The following is an 18,279-nucleotide window of genomic DNA, read 5'->3' on the forward strand; positions in this document are numbered from 1 at the left end:
ACTAAGGCAAATTTCCCAGACAGGTAACTAACCTGCCAGTATGCCTATTGTTCTATTGTTGGATTGTGTAAGTAAACCAGAGAATCCAGAAGAAAGCTATGAAACACAAAAAGAACATACAAAATCCCTGTAAGTGGTATACAAGCTTAAATCAAATTCATGGCACCAATATTATACAGGGTAACAAGGGTGACCCCTACCATTATACCACTGAGCGGGTTGGGTTTGGGATGACAGCGCTCAGGATCCCGGTGGTCTGAAACCCGATGCTGGCATCCCGATAGGGTTAGGATACCAACACCTGTCGGGTAAGTATCCTACCCCTAACCCTCACTCCCCACACTGTAAACCTAACCTCCCCCCTAGTGCCTAAACCTAACCCTCCTCCCCCTGGTGCCTAACCCTAACCCTCCTCCCCCTGGTGCATAACCCTAACCCTCCTCCCTAGTGCCTAACCCTAACCCACCCCCCAGTGCCTAACTCTAACCCCTAACCCTCCCCATAGCCCTACTACTCATCGGCGGAATACCAGCGAGGCGATTGTGACTGGTGGCGGGATTCCCGTGGCGGCATCCCCACTGGACTGTCTATTTTTTTTACACACTGTATATTAAATAAAAGATGTTAATCAACAAACACAGTGTTCTTATAACAGTACTACTAAAGATATTCTATGGTACTGGGTCTATTCCTTGTGCGGTACATGGCTTTGGAAAATGGAGGACAGATCATGTACAATTGTGGTTTTATAAGAAGAATACAATAATAAACAATGCCACTTCATTAAGGAGAAGTAAAAAACAACATTCAAAAAAGGTTTTCTTAGATGTATATCAGAATGAACCTGGCTTTTGTTTGCTTGCCCTGTTATTTTTTGTGTAACAATAGAAGATTGTGTGAATTCTAAATACCTGTAACCACAAAATTGGGTTTATCTGTGCAGAGGATAACTCTCACCACAGTTCATTGTGACTCACTATTAGATGCTATTTTATGATTCATGGTTGTTTTGGAGAGTCTGTATCATTTTCCCAAATTAAAAAGAAAAACATAATGGTCCTTATGTTCAGAAAGCAGTTCCTGAATATAAAATGCTCTGAGGTTTGCATTTATGTGTTGTACTACACATATTTTCTTCTTACTAAAATCTATAAGACTTCCTGTTGCCAGCCACAGCCCTGTCTAACACTTTATAAAAACTATGCAAATGTCGATGTAAATTCTATGTGAGATAAAATCAAGTACAGAACTGTGCTGTAAACTATTTTGGAGGTGAGCCGGTAGTTCTGCCTTCTATGCAATTATAGTAGCTATAGAAAGTCCGTTGAGTACTCCTTCAAAGCCATACTCCCATCATTTGAGTTTAGCATCAAGATGAACAAAACAGGATACAGTATGCTAACCTGGGAGGGGATTCCAGACAACAGTTTGAAAACAAGAACAGTCTTTCTTTAGTGGAAAAAAAAACAGTTATGTTGTCTACAATGTCATGGTCTGATTGGTGTAAGAAACAACATCTGTATTAAAGTAAGCTTGACTTTTACAGAGGGACCCTAACTGCGTCTCTGTCTTGCAGGCACACAATAATTACCTACTCAATAACACACCATGAAGCAGCGGAGAGCCCATGGCCACGGACTCATGTCTACAGTGCCCAATCACCTGCCCACCTGATTCTCCATACTGGTGAGAATACTCAGGGATACGAACACAACAAATGAATGGAAATACATACTGCCTCTACCTCTTTTTTGAACGTAAACTCAGTGAGATTTCCTCTATATGTTGTATTGGAAAGAGCGGGAGAGCATGCCTTCTGCTTTTAAATATTTATTCTCCTGACAGGCATGGCACTGACCCCCTCTTCATTCCATCACCCCTTCATGCACACTGCCGCCGTGCCTAATCTCACAATATATATTATGTGTTATTGATTAAACTCACAGTTTCTCTCCTGTCCTGCGTGATTTCTCTTCCTCTGATAACAGCAGCAGAAAGAGCTATAGGCACCCTGTTGCTGTCACTACCTGTGAGCACTTGACCTAAGACAGAGACAATTGGGGAGATGTATCAAAGCTTGGAGAGAGATAAAGTGGAAGAGATAAAGTAACAACCAATCAGCTCCTGTCATTTTTCAAATACAGCCTGTAAAATGACAGTTAGGGCCCACCCCCTCTTCTAGGGGGTCAGGATCCAGACTGTCCACTCAAATTATAAATTGTTACTCTAACAGATGGTCAGTTACCTGGTGGAGTAGGATTACTGCAGAACATGGGTGCGTAGTTTGCAACTAGCTCGGATATCCGGAGTTGCCCAGGTTGGACTGGTCCCTGAATTACACCTATGGCCTTTATTTGTTTACATTGTCCTCGCCTATAACCCCATTCCATTGATCCTGAAAAGGACCCCACTGTTTGCTAACATGCATGCAAACAGTGACTTAACTACCATGGGAGCAATTAGTGTGGCTGCTATGGTGCCTGAGCTGCCTCTATGGCCTGTCGCTCCCCCTGCACCCAGTCAAGCATACAAGGTGGGCTAGTCCAGTCAGGGCCGTCAAGGGGGGGCCCGGGTGTCAGCGATGTTGATTTGGTGCCGGCCTGCCAGCTGATTACAGCTGGTGCACTAGCAGGCAGTTATGGAGAGACAGCACCGCCAGTTGCAAGGCAATCAGAGCTCGCAGACCAGTGCTGTCTGTCCATGTCTGCCACTGCCTGCCAGTGCATCAGCTTTAATTAGCTGGCAGCTCAGCCCCAAATCCACACCTGCTGGCTGCTGATGGAGGGACACGGGGAGGTGAGTTGCTGCGGGGGCATAACGTGTAAGGGGCATTACTGTACGGCATAATGTGTAAGGGGCATTACCGTACAATGTGACATTACTGTGTGGCATAATGTATAAGGGGCACTACTACTGCGTGACATAATGTGTTTAAGGGATATTACTGTGTGGCATAACCTGAATGGGCTCTGTGTGGCATAACCAGAATGGGTTCTGTGTGGGAGCAAATGTATGTGTTTTTTCACCCTTTTAAGGTCTTGCTATGTTGCCCACAAAGTTCTAGTTACACTCTTGCATGCAAACACAGAGGCTTTGGATTTAATATGAACTTGAATAAGTTATCAAGTTTGCTCAGAGACTAAAAGGATACTTTTGTAGCTTTCTCACAGGTTTTTGGCAGACTGACAATTTCCACTGGAGCCAGCTCCAGAATCTGTGTCATTTAAGAGTGTATGGGAAATATTTCTGGACTGCACACCCTGAATATATATATAATGGGAGGTGCTACCTGATGAAACAAATTACAGGCACAAAAACAGACAAATCTCAGGTGCACAACTCCAAATTATTAATAATATATAAATGTAATAACATTTTGCAATCAATAGAGGTTTTATTTTATTTATTAATTTAAGAGTGTCCCTATTTTTAAGGTTTGCTGCTCTGACGAGGTTCAAACCTAGGTAAAAATGTAATACTGATCAAACTACACCACCCTGCCAAATTTGGTGGAGCTAGGTCAAAAACTCTGGCCATGCATAAAAGACAAACTGACAGATAGGCAGACACACTTTCTCGCTTATTATATAGATTACACAAAGATTCATCCTTTTGCCAATCAAAGTGGTCACTCCTGTACCCTCCCCTTGAATTTGCTCTTTATCATAATGCACACTGGGGCTGATTCAGACCCGCTTGCAAGCACTATGCGCTCGCAAGCGGGTCGATGTTTGCCCCCTGCGCATGCGCTGTGAGACTGGTGGCTGTTCACACCCCTCTCTGGTGGCTGATCACACCCCTTGCATGGGCCCCAAAGTCTGAATTTCCCCGGTGGGTCCTTCATGCCCCATTCCGACACTGTCCCACTGTCCTGCAATCATACAATAATTACCCAGACACACCACGCATTCGAGAGTGTATGGCCACAACCTTCTATTTATAATTTTTCACCTATGTCTGAAGAGCAAAGGCATATTATTACTAATTGCCACATATACCTTTGCCAAAAATTCATGGACAACTTCCACAATGCCCAATCAGCTATACTTGTGAAGCTCCTATTTAAAACAACATTAAAATGGGACAAAAATCATTCCAGGATGTCACACAATTCACAAATACCAGCCCCCCTCCCAAATATAACTGTAAATCACAAATTTGTCCTGGTAATGGCGCTGCACCTTCTAAACGCCTCTCCAATCACTGCCCCTTGCCTGATGTTGCCATACTTATTTATTATTAGCTCGCAAGAAATCCCTAAGGACATGTCCTGCCCCACACAATTGCCATTGCTCCCCTAACAGCAGAAGTACTGACTGATTCCTCGCAGGGGTTTTACATTTTATATATGTTAAATGTATTCTTCTATTAACTTATCAGTATACACCTTCCACCCTTCTCTATCATTTATCCGTATATGAAAGTCTTAAAAAAAAATTATTTGCAACTTGTTCTATAAATACTTAAAATATATTATGATTTCTAAAGTCAATATTAATTGCTACACATCTTTCAAATATTCTGGATTGTGCAATAACTAAATAGACAAGGAGCTGAATGTATGTCATTCTTATTCACTGGAACCTGCTCTAGCTTGTAATGGGAAATCCGGCTCAGGTTAGATGAACAAGTAAAAACAAAGGTGGAGTTTCCCATGTTCACAATCTATATAACTTGATTAATTCAAACATGTAAATGACTTAACCTAAATAGTGCCTCGTTTATAACTTGTACCAACTTATTTTACACTGTTACAGTAGCTCTTTTATACAATGTCCTTTATAAACAGATGTGCCCTGACACCTATACTTTTGTGTCATATGGCACAAGGTGCGTGACTTAGGCGATCCATCATCGGTAATGATTCCAAGACTTTCATAATTTTTTCCTGAAATTAGCTTCTTATTCACATAGTACTGTAGCAGTGTACAAAGTTCATTAAAAAATGTTTTAGGCTGAGCTGCGAGCCACGAATGCACCACTGTCTTCACCTGTTCATCAGACGTGCTTCTTCGTGCTCTTAGGGCTTCTTTCAGGAACCAAACAGGTGATAGTCCGATGTCACTCGTCTATTCAACAGAATCGGATCACATGCTCGCTTAATGTTCTCAATAGTTGTGGATGTGGACGGGCATCCGGCTCCTTCTTCATGACTGACACTTGTGCGACCTTCTTTGAATTTCTTTATCCATTCATACACCCTTCTTCATGACAAAACACTTTCTCCATACTGTGCACAAAGTCTTTGATAATTATCGGCACCAGACACACCATCAGACCACAAAAAAAATTAATCACTGCATGCTGCTCTTCTTTCATGCAAATCCCAGTAGGACAGCCATTTTTCTTGCACCGCAGTCACAAACGAACTGACATAACACACTCAAACCCGCACAGCAGTGACTGGGGAGACAGTGACTTAGTACGGAAAGCGTTGATAAGACAGTGCAGCAGGTGTTTTAATATAACTGGAGTGCGGCTAATTTTTGATTCACCCTCGTATATATATATATATATATATATATATTTTATATATATATATATATATTAGGGGTGTGCACCGGCCACTTTTCGTGTTTTGTGTTTTGGTTTTGGATCTGGATCTTTCTTCGTGTTTTGGATCTGGATTGGTTTTGCCAAAACCACCCTTCCGTGTTTTGGGTTCTGGGTTTTGTGTTTTGGATCTGTATTTTTTTTTTAAAAAGCATAAAAACAGCTAAAATCACAGAATTTGTTGGTTTCTCTGCTCCTATGCTATTATTAACCTCAATAACCTTAATTTCCACTCATTTCCAGTCTATTCTGAACACCTCACACCTCACAATAGTGTTTTCATGTCCAAAAGGTTGCACCGAGGTAGCTGGATGACTATGCTAAGCGACACGAGTGGGCGGCACAAACACGTGACCCATCTAGGAGTGACACTGCAGTGGCAGACAGGATGGCAGTTAGAAAAACTAGGCCCCAAACATACATAATGCAAAGAAAAAAAAGAAGTGCAAGATGGAATTGTCCTTGGGCCCTCCCACCCACCCTTATGTTGTATAAACAGGACATGCACACTTTAACAAATCAATCATTTTAGCGCCAGGGTCTGCCACACAACTGTGGCTGAAATGATTGGTTCGTTTGGGCCCCCACAAAACAAGCTGGCAATTAATGTGTCCCTGCACAAACTGGCTCTACGGAGGCAAGATGTCATCCTCATCCTCCTCATCCACCGATTCCTCACCCTCTTCAGTGTGTACATCCTCATCCTCACAAAGTATTAACTCGTCCCCACTTGAATCCACCACCACAGGTCCCTCTGTACCTTCTGGAGGCTGGTCTCCCTGGAAGAGCTGATAATTCATTTTGATGAACATCATCTTCTCCACATTCTGTGGAAGCAACCTCCTACGCCTTTCGCTGACAAGGTTCCCGGCTGCACTAAACACTCTTTCGGAGTACACACTGGAGGGGGGGCAACTCAGGTAAAATAGAGCCAGCTTGTACAGGGGCCTCCAAATTGCCTCTTTTTCCTGCCAGTACAGGTATGGACTGTCTGACATGCCTACTTGGATGCTGTCACCGATGTAATCCTCCACCATTCTGTCAATGGTGACAGTATCATATGCAGTGACAGTAGACATGTCAGAAATTGTTGCCAGGTCCTTCAGTCCGGACCAGATGTCCAAACTTGGTCCTGCCTGCCCTGCATCACCGCCAGCGGGTTGCTTAGGATACCTAAGTTTTTTCCTGGCAGCCCCAGTTGCGGGAGAAAATGAAGAAGGAGCCGTTGACGTGTCACGTTCCGCTTCAGCTGACAGTGTGTTCACCAGCAGGTCTTTGCACCTCTGCAGGCTTGTGTCGGCCGGAAAGAGAGACACCACATAGGCTTTAAACCTAGGATCAAGCACGGTGGCCAAAATGTAGTGGTCTGATTTCAACAGATTGACCACCCTGGAATCCTGGCAAAGCGAATGAAGGGCTTCATCCACAAGTCCCACATGCCGAGCGGAATCGCTCCGTCTTAGCTCCTCCTTCACTTTCTCCAGCTGCTTCTGCAAAAGCCTGATGAGGGGAATGACCTGACTCAAGCTGGCTGTGTCTGAACTGACTTCACGTGTGGCAAGTTCGAAGGGCTGGAGAACCTTGCACAACACGGAAATCATTCTCCACTGCGCTTGAGTCAGGTGCATACCCCCTCCTTTGCCTATGTCATAGGTGGATGTATAGGCTTGTATGGCCTTTTGCTGCTCCTCCATCCTCTGAAGCATATAGAGGGTTGAGTTCCACCGCGTCACAACCTCTTGCTTCAGGTGATGGCGGGGCAGGTTCAAGAGTGTTTGCTGGCGCTCCAGTCTTCGGCACGCAGTCGCTGAATGGCGAAAGTGGCCAGAAATTTTTCGGGCCACCCAAAGCGTCTCCTGCACGCCCCTGTCGCTTTTCAGAAAATTCTGCACCACCAAGTTTATTGTGTGAGCAAAACATGGGACGTGCTGGAATTTGCCCAGATGTAATGCCCGCACAATATTGGTGGCGTTGTCAGATATCACAAATCCCCAGGAGAGTCTAAGTGGGGTAAGCCACTGGGCGATGATTTCCCTCAGTTTCTCTAAGAGGTTGTCGGCGGTGTGCCTCTTACTGAAACCGGTGATACACAGCGTAGCCTGCCTTGTAACGAGCTGGCGTTTCTGAGATGCTGCTACTGGTGACGCTGCTGCTGTTGCTGCGTAAGGTGATACATCTACCCAGTGGGCTGTCACAGTCATATAGTCCTTAGTCTGCCCTGTTCCACTTGTCCACATGTCCGTGGTTAAGTGGACATTGTGTACAACGGCATTTTTCAGGACACTGAGGACACTTTTTCTGACGTTTCTGTACAGTCTCGGTATCGCCTGCCTAGTGAAGTGGAATCTAGACGGGATTTGGAACCGGGGACACACTACCTCCATCAATTGTCTAAATCCCACTGCACTAATGGCGGATACCGGACGCACGTCTAACACCAACATAGCAGTCAAGGCCTCAGTTATACGTTTTGCTTCAGGATGACTGCTGTCGTACTTCATCCTCCTCGCTAAGGACTGTTGGAGGGTCAATTGTTTAGTAAAAGTAGTGGTGTTCCTACTTCCTCTCTGGGATGATGAACGACTCCCAGCAGCAGCAACAGCAGCAGCGGCAGCAGTAGGCGTAGCAATGCAGGATCCTCCAGAGGAATCCCGGATAGGAGAGTCAGTCATGCCAGTGACATGGCCTGCAGGACTACTTCCGATCCTGACTAAGGAGGAAATTGACGAGGAGGGAGTTGATGGTGTGGTTTGCAGGCGCTTGGATACAACAGGACAACGGGATTTAGGTGTCCCTGGACTGCTTACGGTCTTAGCCAAAGTTTCTGAACTTGACAGTAACTTTTTATGAACGCGCTGCAGGTGCCGTATAAGGGAGGATGTTCCTAGGTGGTTGACGTCCCTACCCCTACTTATTTCACCTTTACATATGGTACATATGGCAAGACAGTTGTTGTCCGGATTTGGATAGAAATATTGCCAGACCAAAGAGGTGGAATGTTTGGTCTTCTGCCCAGGCATGACCGTGATGGGCTTTTTCATCCCACGGACAACAACTCTCCCCCGGAGCCTGATTTAAACAAACCACATCACCATCAGAATCCTCCTCGCCAACTTCCTCCTCAGCGCCAGCTACACCAGTATCCTCATCCTGTTGTACTTCAACAGTGACATCTTCAATTTGCATATCAGCAAGTGGACTGTGGGTGCTCCTTTCAGCACTTGCAGGGGGCGTGCAAATGGTGGAAAGAGCCACCTCTTCCCGTCCAGTGCTGGGAAGGTCAGGCATCGCAACCACCACCACACTTGGACTCTCCTTGGGGATTTGTGATATCTTCTTAGAAAGCACAGTTCTTCGCTGTGCTTTTGCCAGCTTAACTCTTTTGATTTTTTTAGTGGGAGGAGGGCTTCCATCGTCATGTGAAGCTGAACCACTAGTCATGAACATACTAGGGATCGACCTTAGCCGTTCCTTGCCACTCCGTGTCGTAAATGGCATATTGGCAAGTTTACGTTTCTCTTCAGCTGATTTAAATGTCTTTTTCAAGGTCATTTTCCTGAACTTTGCCATTTGGGATTGTATGTGCCCTCTACTATGACATTGGGCATCGGCCTTGGCAGACGACGTTGATGGCATGTTATCGTCTATGTCATGACTAGTGGCAGCAGCTTCAGCACTAGGAGGAAGTGGTTCTTGATCTTTCTCTATTTTATTTTTATCGGAGAAAGTTTGGTCCTCCATTTATGTTATATCGATTTGATATATACGTGCGGCTAAACACAGAAAATAATTTTTTTTTTGGTTTGGACTGGAGTGTACTTTGTGGGTTACAGCACCCTTTAACGGTCAAGCCAGCCGGCCCTTTACTTATGACACAGGCGCACTCTTGGCACTACTTTGTTGATGCACGTGCGGCTACTGCGCACACAATTCACAAACACAGAAAATAATTATTTTTTGGTTTGGACTGGAGTGTACTTTCGGGGGTTACAGCACCCTTTAACGGTCAAGCCAGCCGGCCCTTTACTTATGACACAGGCGCACGCTTGGCACTACTTTGTTGATGCACGTGCGGCTACTGCGCACACAATTCACAAACACAGAAAATAATTTTTTTTTTGGTTTGGACTGGAGTGTACTTTGGGGGTTACAGCACCCTTTAATGGTCAAGCCAGCCGGCCCTTTACTTATGACACAGGCGCACGCTTGGCACTACTTTGTTGATGCACGTGCGGCTACTGCGCACACAATTCACAAACACAGAAAATAATTTTTTTTTGGTTTGGACTGGAGTGTACTTTCGGGGGTTACAGCACCCTTAACGGTCAAGCCAGCCGGCCCTTTACTTATGACACAGGCGCACGCTTGGCACTACTTTGTTGATGCACGTGCGGCTACTGCGCACACAATTCACAAACACAGAAAATAATTTTTTTTTTGGTTTGGACTGGAGTGTACTTTTGGGGGTTACAGCACCCTTAACGGTCAAGCCAGCCGGCCCTTTACTTATGACACAGGCGCACGCTTGGCACTACTTTGTTGATGCACGTGCGGCTACTGCGCACACAATTCACAAACACAGAAAATAATTTTTTTTTTGTTTGGACTGGAGTGTACTTTGGGGGTTACAGCACCCTTTAACGGTCAAGCCAGCCGGCCCTTTACTTATGACACAGGCGCACGCTTGGCACTACTTTGTTGATGCACGTGCGGCTACTGCGCACACAATTCACAAACACAGAAAATAATTTTTTTTTTGGTTTGGACTGGAGTGTACTTTGGGGGTTACAGCACCCTTTAATGGTCAAGCCAGCCGGCCCTTTACTTATGACACAGGCGCACGCTTGGCACTACTTTGTTGATGCACGTGCGGCTACTGCGCACACAATTCACAAACACAGAAAATAATTTTTTTTTGGTTTGGACTGGAGTGTACTTTCGGGGGTTACAGCACCCTTAACGGTCAAGCCAGCCGGCCCTTTACTTATGACACAGGCGCACGCTTGGCACTACTTTGTTGATGCACGTGCGGCTACTGCGCACACAATTCACAAACACAGAAAATAATTTTTTTTTTGGTTTGGACTGGAGTGTACTTTCGGGGGTTACAGCACCCTTAACGGTCAAGCCAGCCGGCCCTTTACTTATGACACAGGCGCACGCTTGGCACTACTTTGTTGATGCACGTGCGGCTACTGCGCACACAATTCACAAACACAGAAAATAATTTTTTTTTTGTTTGGACTGGAGTGTACTTTGGGGGTTACAGCACCCTTTAACGGTCAAGCCAGCCGGCCCTTTACTTATGACACAGGCGCACGCTTGGCACTACTTTGTTGATGCACGTGCGGCTACTGCGCACACAATTCACAAACACAGAAAATAATTTTTTTTTTGGTTTGGACTGGAGTGTACTTTCGGGGGATACAGCACCCTTAACGGTCAAGCCAGCCGGCCCTTTACTTATGACACAGGCGCACGCTTGGCACTACTTTGTTGATGCACGTGCGGCTACTGCGCACACAATTCACAAACACAGAAAATAATTTTTTTTTGGTTTGGACTGGAGTGTACTTTCGGGGGTTACAGCACCCTTTAACGGTCAAGCCAGCCGGCCCTTTACTTTTGACACAGGCGCACGCTTGGCACTACTTTGTTGATGCACGTGCGGCTACTGCGCACACAATTCACAAACACAGAAAATAATTTTTTTTTGGTTTGGACTGGAGTGTACTTTCGGGGGTTACAGCACCCTTTAATGGTCAAGCCAGCCGGCCCTTTACTTATGACACAGGCGCACGCTTGGCACTACCTTGTTGATGCACGTGCGGCTACTGCGCACACAATTCACAAACACAGAAAATAATTTTTTTTTTGGTTTGGACTGGAGTGTACTTTGTGGGTTACAGCACCCTTTAACGGTCAAGCCAGCCGGCCCTTTACTTATGACACAGGCGCACGCTTGGCACTACTTTGTTGATGCACGTGCGGCTACTGCGTACACAATTCACAAACACAGAAAATAATTTTTTTTTGGTTTGGACTGGAGTGTACTTTCGGGGGTTACAGCACCCTTAACGGTCAAGCCAGCCGGCCCTTTACTTATGACACAGGCGCACGCTTGGCACTACTTTGTTGATGCACGTGCGGCTACTGCGCACACAATTCACAAACACAGAAAATAATTTTTTTTTTGGTTTGGACTGGAGTGTACTTTCGGGGGTTACAGCACCCTTAACGGTCAAGCCAGCCGGCCCTTTACTTATGACACAGGCGCACGCTTGGCACTACTTTGTTGATGCACGTGCGGCTACTGCGCACACAATTCACAAACACAGAAAATAATTTTTTTTTGGTTTGGACTGGAGTGTACTTTGGGGGTTACAGCACCCTTTAACGGTCAAGCCAGCCGGCCCTTTACTTATGACACAGGCGCACGCTTGGCACTACTTTGTTGATGCACGTGCGGCTACTGCGCACACAATTCACAAACACAGAAAATAATTTTTTTTTGGTTTGGACTGGAGTGTACTTTCGGGGGTTACAGCACCCTTAACGGTCAAGCCAGCCGGCCCTTTACTTATGACACAGGCGCACGCTTGGCACTACTTTGTTGATGCACGTGCGGCTACTGCGCACACAATTCACAAACACAGAAAATAATTTTTTTTTTGGTTTGGACTGGAGTGTACTTTCGGGGGTTACAGCACCCTTAACGGTCAAGCCAGCCAGCCCTTTACTTATGACACAGGCGCACGCTTGGCACTACTTTGTTGATGCACGTGCGGCTACTGCGCACACAATTCACAAACACAGAAAATAATTTTTTTTTGGTTTGGACTGGAGTGTACTTTCGGGGGTTACAGCACCCTTTAACGGTCAAGCCAGCCGGCCCTTTACTTATGACACAGGCGCACGCTTGGCACTACTTTGTTGATGCACGTGCGGCTACTGCGCACACAATTCACAAACACAGAAAATAATTTTTTTTTTGGTTTGGACTGGAGTGTACTTTCGGGGGTTACAGCACCCTTAACGGTCAAGCCAGCCGGCCCTTTACTTATGACACAGGTGCACGCTTGGCACTACTTTGTTGATGCACGTGCGGCTACTGCGCACACAATTCACAAACACAGAAAATAATTTTTTTTTTGGTTTGGACTGGAGTGTACTTTCGGGGGTTACAGCACCCTTAACGGTCAAGCCAGCCAGCCCTTTACTTATGACACAGGCGCACGCTTGGCACTACTTTGTTGATGCACGTGCGGCTACTGCGCACACAATTCACAAACACAGAAAATAATTTTTTTTTGGTTTGGACTGGAGTGTACTTTCGGGGGTTACAGCACCCTTTAACGGTCAAGCCAGCCGGCCCTTTACTTATGACACAGGCGCACGCTTGGCACTACTTTGTTGATGCACGTGCGGCTACTGTACACACAATTCACAAACACACGCCGACGTGGGTACCTTATATAGGATCCAAAACCCGCGAGACTCGGAAGGCGGGATGATGACGTTTTGCCTCGATTTCAGATCCGAGTCAGGCGGGAAAAGTCGAGCCTGATTCGGATCGGACTCGGATCGGGGGGGCTCGGGGGGGTTCGGATTTCAGAAATCCGAACCCGCTCACCCCTAATATATATATATATATATATATATATATATATATATATATATAATGCCTACACAGCATTCTTGCAAACATTGCCAGGATCTCTAGTCACCTAAGTCATGAAGCCAGCACATAACTTTTATGCAAGCATTGCAAATATATCCAGCTACTATAGTCCTCTTATCAGCACAGCTTCATTACCTGCTTTACCTATCCAGTCAGAATTCAAGAAGCTCACGTTAATAGAATAGATCAATACAATCCCAGCATCTACCACAGCCCCCAGTTTTGTGATAGTGGCATTTCTGTTAAATCTTCGTACTCACATCGTACTCACATCTGGAAAACTGTAAAAACATGATAGCATATAGTAAAGCCTATTGAGGATGGCGGGCAGGTGAGAGCCACCAAAGGTTCTTGAACGCTGTATCTGCTGCACCCAGCTGGACAGTGATGATTAATAAATGTGCAGTACCTGGCAAAATTTAAAGCATTGGCAGCATTGTTAACAATGGTTGTACCTGAGTCAGTGAAATACTGTGAAGCAGTCCTGTAATCCTGATACACAGTTGCCTTATGCCTTTAGCTGTGAAAGTCCCAAGTAAATGAAATGTAAAACAATGTTTCAATAACTTGTGTCCAAGACAACATAATCAAAGCTGCATTGTCAGTGTAAATATAGGCAGGGTAAGCTTTGTGAATAACAAAAGACAAATAACAAATAATTGGTAGGGTTCATTAACCTTCTTTTTCCTCCTCAGCAAAGTCCAACATACATAAGTGTTTACCCAGATTCTTGCCTCAAATAATTTTGAGTTAGTGCTTATCATCTAAATATCAGATAAAATCAATTGCTCTTAACCCCTAGTAATCTATATAAGCTGTACTCTTCCTATATATCTATGCCTAAACCCAATGCTTTATGTGACATTGACCCTGTATCTCATTTGAGTAAGCTTTATTGCAAATATGAAACTTTTCTAGCAGTGACAGGGTTTCACCTTATAAAAAGTGTGATGGAAATGCTACAACTTTTGTAAATGAAGCACTTGGGGCATATTTATTAAAGGAAATTTGCAGGATATCCCAAGAGAAAAACAGTTTTAGGAGGGTACCCACAAATTTTAAGGCTCCCCAGGATTTCCCTTGGAGGGACCACAACAAATAACTCCAAAATCCAATAGCTTTCTATGGGGCCTGCTATACTGTCGAATTTACTCTTTGAAGATGGTGTTAGCCGCTGTTAGTCTATAGTAACCTTACAATTATCAGAGTAGCCTATGAGCTACAGTAGTATAGTGCAGATATTTTTTGGTGATGGCCATGCATTAGCTGCAGGGGACGCCGAACATAGGAACAAAGTGACAGTGTAATCTATCACTCTGCTTCCAGCACTTTGCTGGGATGGGCTTTTATCGGTGCCCATCTCCTGCTAAACTCACCTTACTAATTAAGGCATTAATTATTTATCACATCCGCATTAAAAATTTGAATTGTGATAAACCTGGCCCTAGAGGACCTATTTATCAGGGCCCTTTTTCCTAAACTCATTGCAGAAACTGCAGTTTTAATTTAGGTATCAAGCTATTTAACAAGAACCTAAGATTTATCAGAGATATCTCTTGCAGACGGAGATCTAACCAGCTTTTATATTTTGACTTTTTTTAGTTAACGTTATATAAGTAAAATGTATATTTTTTTTGTGAAATATATAACCTGTTATTATTCATTTATAATAGAACTTTGATAGAATTTTAGCTATGATTACTATTATAAAATGTCTGTACTACTTGTACTAGATGCCAAAATGTATTTAGCCATTGCCCACATTTAGGTACCCATGAACATGGCACATGCACAGCCACTCTGTCCACTTTGATTGCTTCTTTTAATAGTTTCTGCGTACCACGGGGACATCAAATTATGATTTTGCTCAGGTGTTATATTTTAAAGTGGTAGAGCAGGGCTGCAATATATTATGTGCAAAAAAGTACAGATTGCATGAGATTGGCAAACTGATTGTATTTAAACTTGAACATTCCTGTACATGGTAATTGATGATTATTGATGATATTTTATTATATTGTGGACCTTTTTAGTGGAATCTGAAAGGGGATACAAGAATGGAGAACTATTGTCAGGTCTAAGTTTCCTAAACAGCTGCAACTTTCAAACTTCTGTATCTATGGCCGCAAATCATTTCATGCACACCTTTTCTGTGATAGCCCGTTATCCATAGTCATGTAACACAGATTATTTCTGGTCATTGGTAGATTCATTCTATAATTGGTCCTGAGAAGTCACCTCTACTTCTATCATCTGTTAATAATCATCCAAACACTAATGTCCACATCAGATCACTTATACGTTCAAAGTTTAAATGATCCGTGTAACATTCAGTATTGAAATCATCAAAAAGGCATACAATACAGTACAAATTTCACCTACACAGATTGTATCAGACTGTATTTTCATTGCGAACCAGTAGGCTTTTAAAATAAATGTAAAAACTCATAACTAATAACTTGTCTGTTGATTTTTTTTAAAGAAATCTGAAAAATAAGTATTCAATCCCTGCAGACGAATGCTTGATAGAACCACCTTTTGCTGCAATTACAGTTTGAAATCCACTGGGGTAAGTTCCTACCAGTTTTGCACATTGTTTGGGAGTGATTTTTACTCGTTCTATCTTGCAAATTTACTCCAGGTTGTTCAGATTGGCTGGATCACGCTTGTGGTCTGCAATTTTTAACTAGTGCCACAGATTCTAAATTTGTTTGAGATCTGAAGTTTGACTTAACAATTGTAGAACTAGTCATTCATTATTTGATTGTTTTTATAAAATAATAATTGAAAAATTATGATTGCATAATAACATGTAAGCTCCACGTTTCCATGTCTCTAACTGAGAATCCTTAAAGAGGTTCAGCTATTATGGATAAAATACACTAAATAATAATGAGCATACTGTCGATATGAAGGATAGCTGTGAAAATGTAAACCAGAGAGTATTCTAAGAGAATTAAAGTGACATAGGGAAAAGCTACAAAATAATTCAAAACTTGTGAGTGAAATCACATAGGGGCATATACAATTGGGTGCCAGGTTTAACGAGGTAAAAACCTTGCGCCCCTCGCGCCCAACTTTCCCGATACTCATGGTATTCAAGTAAAATAAAGTGGTTGCGGGGTCTGTAGCTTTGAAAAAATAGCGCTGCGTAAAAAATAAAAATACACTTACCTGCCGGGGGTCTTTGTGGCTCCCGATGGCCTCCCCTCCATCTTGTCACTGGGGAGGGGACTGCTGGGAGTCCCGGGGGCTGAAAGGAGGCTCTGGGGGCTGGTGGGAGGAGCAAGCGCTGCTGGGAAATGTAGTTCTCCCAGCACCCATTACAGGGAGGGGACACACACACCGGGGGTCACTCACACACTCCTGACATACTCACAGCTGTTGCAGGAGACTGGGTCCAGACGCAGGAGGAAGAAGACAGCACTACGGAAGGTGAGTAATTAAGGACTAATTAAGCTAATTAGAAACATCCAATGCTTAATTAGTTCTCAGGGGGGGTGCCGCCGGGGTCTCAGAGCAAGCCCCGCTGCTTTTTCCTAAAGTTAATGATTTTAGGAAAAATCAGACTTACTCTGATTACTCCCGGCGCTCAAAATCTAAAAAAACCCTGCACCTGATTGAATAGCAGAAATCCAGCACCTGCAGGAATAACTCACAGTTGCAGGATTTTTTCTATTCTCGTCCCCAATTGAATATGCCCAATAGAGGTGAATTATCACATTGAAGGTGTTTACAGAGTTTAGTGGCTGAGACTGGAGTGAAGGTGCAACAGTAACCTTATCAAAACTTCTACATACAAAAGGCCTGTATGGGATGGTGGCTTGTAAGAAGTCATTACTGAATAAAAAAAACACATCAAAGCACATCTGGTGTTTGTCAGAAAACATGAGAGTGATACATCTGAAATTTTACTAAAAGTTTGTTTTTCAATCCCAATTTAAAATGCTATGTGTAGCGCAAACCTAACACTGCCTTGTTAAAATTGAATTACTAATAAATGGTGTCAAATACAAGAAAATACTGCAAGACAACCTGTTTCAGTCTGCTTGGGAGAAATGTCACCTTTCATCAGGGCAGTGATCCCAAGCACAAGGCCAAAGCAACACTGGCATGGTTGAATCACAGGTGAATGGCCAAGTCAAAGTTCATATCTCAATCCAATTGAAAATCTGTGGCACTAAATGAAAATTGCAAACCACAAAATGATCCAGCCAACATAGGCAAAACTAAGGGGTGGTCCGGGGGTGCGCCAGACCACCCATTAGCCTCTGCCGCCAATTCACCTGCTCCCCGGCCATTCTGTGCTGCTGTAAGCCTGTGGCTGCCAGCCAGAAGGGGCTAACAGAAAATGACTGCCCCCATAGAAGGCTACTCAAAGATGGCCACCGTCGACCAATGGGGAGCCAGGGTTTCTTTTCCCAGGAACCCAAGGGGCTGGAGAGAGGAAAAAGGAGGCAAGGCTTACCAGAGGAAAGAAGACAAATAGGTGAGTAAGGGGCTATACTGTGGCTGGCATAATGTGAATAATGGGCATTACTGTGTCTTAGGACCTCATTCAGAGTCGGTCGTTGCGGCCGCACGGTCGTAAGGGAAAAGGGGCCGGATGTGCAAATGATGCACTCACAAGTTGCGTCCTTAAGATCGGATCGTTAGCTGGCCGTCCAAGGGGAGGATGCGGCCGTAAGACAAAAAATACGCCTCCTTCTCGTACGCATTACACGTCATCTCTGGCCATATAAGGATTAATCGAGACCATCGGTAACCATCGGAACTGGTCGTAGAGCTTAAGGTTGACCATACCCTCTCTTAAGCACTACAATGTACTACACTACACTACAGTGTACAAACCACCCATGTCACGTGTGCCATGACACTACTTTGTTAATTATGCACTCCCATAAAACGCCGTTCGCATAATTAGGCACGCCTGCATTCGGATCTCCACTCCCCTGTTTTCAAGCACCTTCCCCTGTTACCACCCACAAATGCCTCATTCTGTCACTCAAACTACCGACCTGGCTGTGTTCAAGGAGAGAGAAATT

The sequence above is a fragment of the Taudactylus pleione genome, unplaced genomic scaffold (genome assembly GCF_031769625.1).
Source record: "Taudactylus pleione unplaced genomic scaffold, aTauple2 ptg000006l, whole genome shotgun sequence".
In the NCBI taxonomy this organism is placed as follows: Eukaryota; Metazoa; Chordata; class Amphibia; order Anura; family Myobatrachidae; genus Taudactylus; species Taudactylus pleione.